Source organism: Dermacentor silvarum, chromosome 9 (assembly GCF_013339745.2).
Source record: "Dermacentor silvarum isolate Dsil-2018 chromosome 9, BIME_Dsil_1.4, whole genome shotgun sequence".
Classification (NCBI taxonomy): Eukaryota; Metazoa; Arthropoda; class Arachnida; order Ixodida; family Ixodidae; genus Dermacentor; species Dermacentor silvarum.
In genome coordinates this window covers 94,725,442-94,732,560 of record NC_051162.1, presented here as the reverse complement: position 1 = coordinate 94,732,560, position 7,119 = coordinate 94,725,442, and positions in this window count along the sequence as shown.

Sequence of the window (7,119 nt, the reverse complement as noted above, 5' to 3'; positions counted from 1 at the left end):
ATCATCAAAACAGTGATCCCCTAACAGCAGCCATAGTCGTGCCTAGTCACCACCAGCCCCACGTGTTCGTCAACGCCTCCTCCGTTCCGATGCCTCCAGGAACCCGACAACGGTGGTGCACGCCTCATCAATGCTAGCGCCAACTTACCCTGTGTGACGGCCAGGCTTCAACGCGAGTTCCTCAAACAGGACGTTCATGATAGACATGTTCGGTTGGGTCATGCCCAAAGACGATACTCCCATTCTCATCGTGGGGGCAATATTCACCACCGTACACCCACCATAGTCACAGCTTCGCTGGCTTCCAGCTTCACACTAGTGGAAGGGCTCTGAACTTTTTGGTTGCCGCGCAAGAAGTAACACTGGCAAGAAGCCGAACTACGCAGAACCAGGCATATATATTGTGACGGGGCGTCAAATAGGTGAAAAGCGAAGCCTGATATATATAAAGAGACTATATACAGAAGTGGCCAAGAAGGCTGAACACGCGCAACGTCCCGCCGGTCGTCGTCGTTAGTTCAAGGAGGTGGCTCGGAACATTTAACCGCTACGGCGGGGGGGTTGAAGTTATTTATTTATGGTCGTATATTTGGATGCAATGCGTATAGCCACAGAATACGGTATTTATGTAGACACCGTGACGTATTCCCCGACCCTAAATGGAGCCAAAAGTACTCGGGTGCTGCTAACTTATGTTAACTCTAAAAGCCTCCGTACTTGCTCCGGTTAGTTCGCAAGTATCGTCTGCAGGTCTAGTTACCACTATAGGCGAAACTTCATGACAAAGGTTTATTTTTAAAACTCTTTTAAAGATTACTTGTGGTGTTTTAACTAATATATTTAAACACAAAAAAATCTGCTTGATGCTGGGGTCTTGAAATATTTGATGCTCATAGATATTGAGAAAAGGCGCTGCGATGTCGAAGTTTATAGGGCAAATTTTTTTGTAGAATAATTACGGAGGATGCTTGGAACTTTATCAGAATGTGAAGGCGAAAGCCTAGTTGAACATATACAGTATATGACTGCACTTTTTAGCAAATGTGATAACAGGACAGCTCGAACGCATAGTGCGCTGTTGGAAAAACGTAAATGCTCGTCGGCTAGCCCGGAAACCGGGATAAATCGGTATCATTTCCACAGCCCGAATGACTCCTTTTCAGATTTAACCAACTAATTCAGTGTTGGGGTAGCACAATATACTAAAAAAAAAGAAAAAAAAAAGGCGAGATGGTCGACATGGCATGAGCGTCGTGTTTGTTGTCTCGTTTTCTTCGTCCCTTGTGCTGCCCTTGACGACAAATGAAAACCAATGCGCAAATTTTCTACTCGTCCAAAAAAAAAAATAAGAGCAACTATTTCATGTTCAGCCGCTACAGGCATGCCCAAACACACGGTAAGTGCGGAATGTCGCCGAATGCTTACATTTTTGGGGCTGCTTCTGCTTCATGAAACAAAATATTCATTTCGACATTTAACAGCGCAGAAAAACGACACCGTCACCACCAGTGTTGTGTTTCACCAGCTTGATCACTATGTCGCAGTTTCGGTTGATTCTAATGGCTCTCTCATTAACTCAGCATCCGTGCGGAAGGTTTCTGCAACAGTAGCCGAGCAGGTTGCTGTAGCTATAGCACTGAAGGACCCTCTACGTACCCATATCTTTACAGACTCTAGGTCTGCAGCCCGAGCGTTCGCCTCCGGCTCGATATCAAAGGAGGCGGCGGCCATCCTCGGCACCGAGGGGGCTGCTGGTTTTCATGTCATAAAATGGTTCCCGGCCCATATGGGAATCAATGTGCACTCTGAGGTTGTTAACGCCAATGAGTTAGCCCATGACTGCGCGCGAGGTATAACACACCGCGGTGGTTCCGGTAGACTCACGGGCGGCGACTTAGGACTGTACAGGGATTCGCTCCTCACCTTCCATGAAATCTTGGCACATTATCAACTTGCTCGGCGGGCCTTTCCGCTACCACATCCTAAACTCACTAGACCACAATCGTCGGCCTTTCGCATGCTCCAAACGGGGTCGTTCCCCTCCAGGGGCCGATTCAGTCACTTCGCGCCTAATGTAGATCCCCACTGTCCAGACTGCGGGGAGGCGTACTGCTCTTTATCTCATATGCTCTGGCAATGCCCTGCGTTACGCAGCTCATCGCTTACCACTTTAACGGACTGGGAGGAAGCCCTTAAGAGCGGCGACCTCTCAGAGCAACTACGGGCTGTCCAGAGGGCCTGCGACAGGGCGGAGGACCACGATCTTCCGACCCCGACGTGGGTGCGGCCCGCGACGGCTACGGGGACTCCCTGAAAAGGGAGGTACCCTGAAGCGGTTCCTCAGGACCACAAATAAAGTTCTTTGTCTGTCTGTCTGTCTGTCTTTCACACGCACGCGCACACGCACGCACGCAAATAGAAGCATTGCGCACGCATGGTTGAACTTGTGTGACAACCACATGCCATCTGTGGATTCGGAACAACAAGGCAAGAATGTTTTTACTGCCGCACTCAAAGGAACTTGCTTTCATTGATTTAGCTGAGGATGATAAGACCCGCTGGCAGGCGCTTCACTGATATGTTTCTCAGCCAAAATAATTGTCAACCCGCAGTGATTTGCAGGCTTTCATTTCTTGCAGACTGACGCAGGTCGCAGTAAGCGCCTTGTAATTATAGTCATAACCACGTGCGTCGTGGCTGCCAGCAGCGCCTCAGGGTCTGAAGTCGCATCCGCATCGACGCGCTGTCCACGCTGTCGCACATTTCGACCTTTGCTTTATGGCGAGCCCGCGTTGGCCGCACAAAAACCGTGCCTGTACGAAGGGCGAAATGCGGGGCTTCTAAGTGCAGAGGAGAAGTTGTTGGCAGAGGAGAAGCTGCCTCCCCCCCTCCCTCCCGCGCTGCCTTTCCGCTTTCTTGCTTTCGCGTGGGAGATTGAGTGGCCAGTTCCCTTTGCGCCCGGTTGCAAGATAAGCATTTGGTGAAGCAGCACAGCGTCGCCCCGCCTCCCTCCCTCCCATACCCCCACGGCCTTTCGCGCGACGGTCGCGTTTGCTTTCCGCCGTGCGTTAGCTCTCCGTGATAGCGCGCGTCCCCCGCGCGCTTTCACTCGCGCACACGGCGCGCGGCGACGGTTTTATCTCCCTTGGAATCTATACGGAACATCACGGCGACGGCGACGCCGACGGCAGAAATCCGGTTGAAGTGTCCGCATAATTGCTATCGCAATAAAAAAGTTAGTGGCAGCTTCACACTAAGTGGTGCGAAGACTGGGCAAACAGCGAAGCTGGTGGTCCTGCCCTAGCTTTAACTTTGCTTTCCTTTGCTTAACTTGGTTTGGTTTGGCCGGTTCTTAGCTTTAACTTCGCTTAACTTGGTTTGGCTTGGCTGGTTCTTAGCCAAACTTAGCCGACCCCGAGTATCATCCAGATAGTCGTGGTTTATTTGCGCGCATTCTTCTAAAGGCCATTTTATAGTCCGACGTAGCGTTGACGCATGAGGGCGCTCGGCCCGGGGACGTCACGCCGGCGGAAGCGCAGCACTCTATAGTCCGGCGCGAGGCGCGGCCGACGTCTCCGGCGTTCGTCGGCGTGCCCCGGCTGCAGCCGGCGTCGAGAGGCGACACGCTGCATTTCGCGCCGGTCTCGTCACCCAGAATAGACCACACCGCGTCTATAGACCACAAGCAAGATGGGCTGATGGATACTGCTGGCGGCACGTGCAGCGAGTTCGCAGTTTCGTATCATCCTGAAACTCCTAGTTTCGTATAAAATGCGCATGCGTCTAGGCGGCGCGGCGCACACGTTGGACTATAGAGGAGTCGGTTTTCGCGCCTTCCATAATCACGGCCATCCACCAGCCCATCTATCTCGACGAGACGCGGATGCGGTCCATTCTGGGTGACGTACGAAGCCGGCGCGAAATGCAACCATGTCGCATCTCGACGCCGGCTGCAGCCGGGGCCACGACCTACTGTACTGCTGACCTGACCAGCGAGAAGAACTCTATAGCGCGCCTGTTCTAGCTCATATTTCTGCCACTACGAGCCTTATGACGCTACTAGTTACCCCATCTGCTAACCCTCCGTAATCGCGCCAAACTCGCACGCCAGAAAATGATGCTTCAACTTTTTCACAATGCGCTTCGTATTGATAGCACCAAATACCTATCTAACCCAGAAACTAGACCCTCACGTCATAAACACCCCCATTTTCTTCAGGAATACCGGTTCAAAACAAACTGTTTTAAGTTTTCCTTTTTTTCCGCAGGCGATAAGGGAATGGAATAGTCTGTCTACTTACATAACTACTTGTCATAATCAAGATAAATTCCTATCACTACTTGAAAACTACCTACGTATTTCCCAAATATAAACTATTTTTAGCGTTCTAACCTTACCGTTTTCCTTTGTATAAAGACGTTGATTAAATCCTGTGTGACATATTCATTCACCACGTGCGTTTCTATCGTGGCGCGCACTTTGTAACTCCCGTATTAATGCTTCATTCATTATACATGTTATACTCTATGTGCATGCTTGTTAAATTATTGTACGCACAACTACACCCTTTCGTAATTATTCCCATTTTATATTTATGGCATGTTCAACCTTTTTACACCTGTGTAATATACTTATTATATGTATGCCCTTCCTGATAAAATCCCCGTTGGGATTGGCAGTATGTCTGTAATAAAATAAAATAAATAAATAAATCTTCGCCGCACTTTTGCTATCGTCTGCTCCCACCAAGCCGCGATGTTTGCTTGGGTATGCGCTTTGTGTGACTAAGAAAATGAGTAAAAGTACGTTGATTGAGTAAAATCAACAATAATGCCGCACTGCCACGTGACTGTGTAAATCACGGCAAGGCAAGACGCCTGGCATGCGCCTTACATTGAGTTCCCGCTTTACGCACCTGGGTGAAAAAAAAATGGATCAAGGCATGAGGGGGGGGGGGGGGGGGGGGGGGGGGGGGGGGGGGCGTTTCTAGAAAAGGTGATGCTGTCCTAGTGTTATTTGGCGGCGTGCCGAAAATGCAGCTACATGGCTTAAATTGTTATACGTAGGTGTTCTATGATTAAAGAGATGTGCCCGTACATTTATTGTCACTTAGTGGCATTTCCCGAATACCTTTGCCACCGGTATCAAATTTGCATCGCGAGCATGCGAGGCAAGGGTTGTACGGAAGCTTTTTGCAACAAATAGTCATGTGAATAAGTTGTGCCGTAGAACAAAAAAACTGTATTACCGTTAGTGGCTTATCGCGTTCGTTTTTATTATTTATTCGCCTCTTTTAACGGCCTGACATCCCCACAATACAGTTCATATTGGAATCACATAGCCTTTACTTCACTTGAGATTGTTTTAGGCCAGAATAAGAAAGCCGCATGTAATCAGCAAAAAGGAAGTGGAACGAGATGCGAGCACGTAAGTTATACAGTCGAATTTTATACAGTAAATAAACGGTCCTCGGCCATATACATTACGCGCTTCGCTAATCACCACTAATCACCAATTATAATTACTGCACCACTAGTTTCAATGAGAGTTTAGAAGATTGCGAAGTTGACGGTGCCCAGACTTGCCCACTGGGCCTTGGAATTTTATTGCAGATTGTAGACTTTCTTGAACAGTACGATGCACCAATTAGACACTCTCCGGGATCAAAAATATTTGTTAAAGGGTCCCGAACAAATTTAGCAACAGCTTTCTAGTAAGAGTCGCAGGAGATACAGCAATTTCAGTGGTGCGTGGAAAGCTATACCATGTTAGCTGCGACTGCGGGTATCATTATGACTTGAAAAGGTGGGCTGCCGTACCCGAGACAGGAGTTCTCTTCTGTGTACGTGCATAAGGTAGATGTTAAAGCTTATGCGCTATTGCCGGATTAAGAAAGACAAAAAAAAAAAAAAAAACATTTCAACTGCCCTCAAGCGACCGATGGAAGAAGTATTTACACAGGAGAGCTCTACTGAAGAGCGCATGATAAGGTTCGCTAAGCTCGTGCACGACAAATAAGCCCATTTTTCACTTGCACGATCAAAAAAAAAAAAAAAAGAAACGCATGCAAAATCAGTTAATTATTTGCTGAAGAACCGAATAGTGCACCAGTTTAGGTGCATGCAGTTGCTTCTTTTGTAAATAAACGCTTTGAAATGTTGACTGAAGGGTACATAAACATTCTCACAAGCATTACAATAATACAAAATATGCTTAAATTTGAGCACGTTGCGTGAATGACGCACTTGTACAGCGCGCCCGCGAGTGCTGTAACCATTACACGTCGATGCTCAGGAGGGGTAACTGGAGCACCCCCTTAGCGGCGAAATCTGGAACGAGAACCAGCGCAGGCGGCTTCATAGAGAGCCGCCTGCTGACCAGGTCAGTATTTGAGTAGGTCGTGGCCGGGGCAGGTCGGCCGCGCCTCGCGCTGTAGCGAGGGTAACCTGTGAGAGGGTGGTAACCTCGCCGAGCGATGACGGCACGTGGGTCACCTAGCAACGCTTCGCACCAGCTGTGTGAGGCGTCGCTTGGCAACGCGCGGTGACGTCATCGCCAGACGCAGTCTTTTGTTCGCACTACGCGGCCTAGCCAAGAGCTTAAAGAGCTCCGCTGTTAAAACAAATGAACGGGTTTAGGGCAGTTCGCAGCATTCAGCGTTCTAAGGCACATGACTGCCTCGTACCGTTTTGCCGGTAATCTGGAACTATGGTACGATACAACTTAAACAAAAAACAGCAGTTGGCAACAAAGGCGCACAGACCGCGCGGGGTTGTGTTTCTCCGCCAGCCACTCACAGAAGCTAACAAAATCGTCGTCATGCGACCTTTTCAATATGGCGTCGTACTTGATACGGCTGTACTTGTACTTGTACATTCCACTATAATAGACGAGTGGAAAAGTAAGAAATTACACGCTTTTAATTTTATTTTTGTGGTTACCGCCTTGCTTAGGTAACAGGGAAAGTTTGAAGTACGATTTGCAGCTTCGCGGAGGAACATTGGCTGGCGGTTATGAGGGCGTGGGCGGGGCTTCACTGCATACTTAAGTTGTATCCGACTACAGTGTGTTTTCGGGACAGGAGTGCCTGCAACTCAGAAAAAGAAGAAAAAACACCC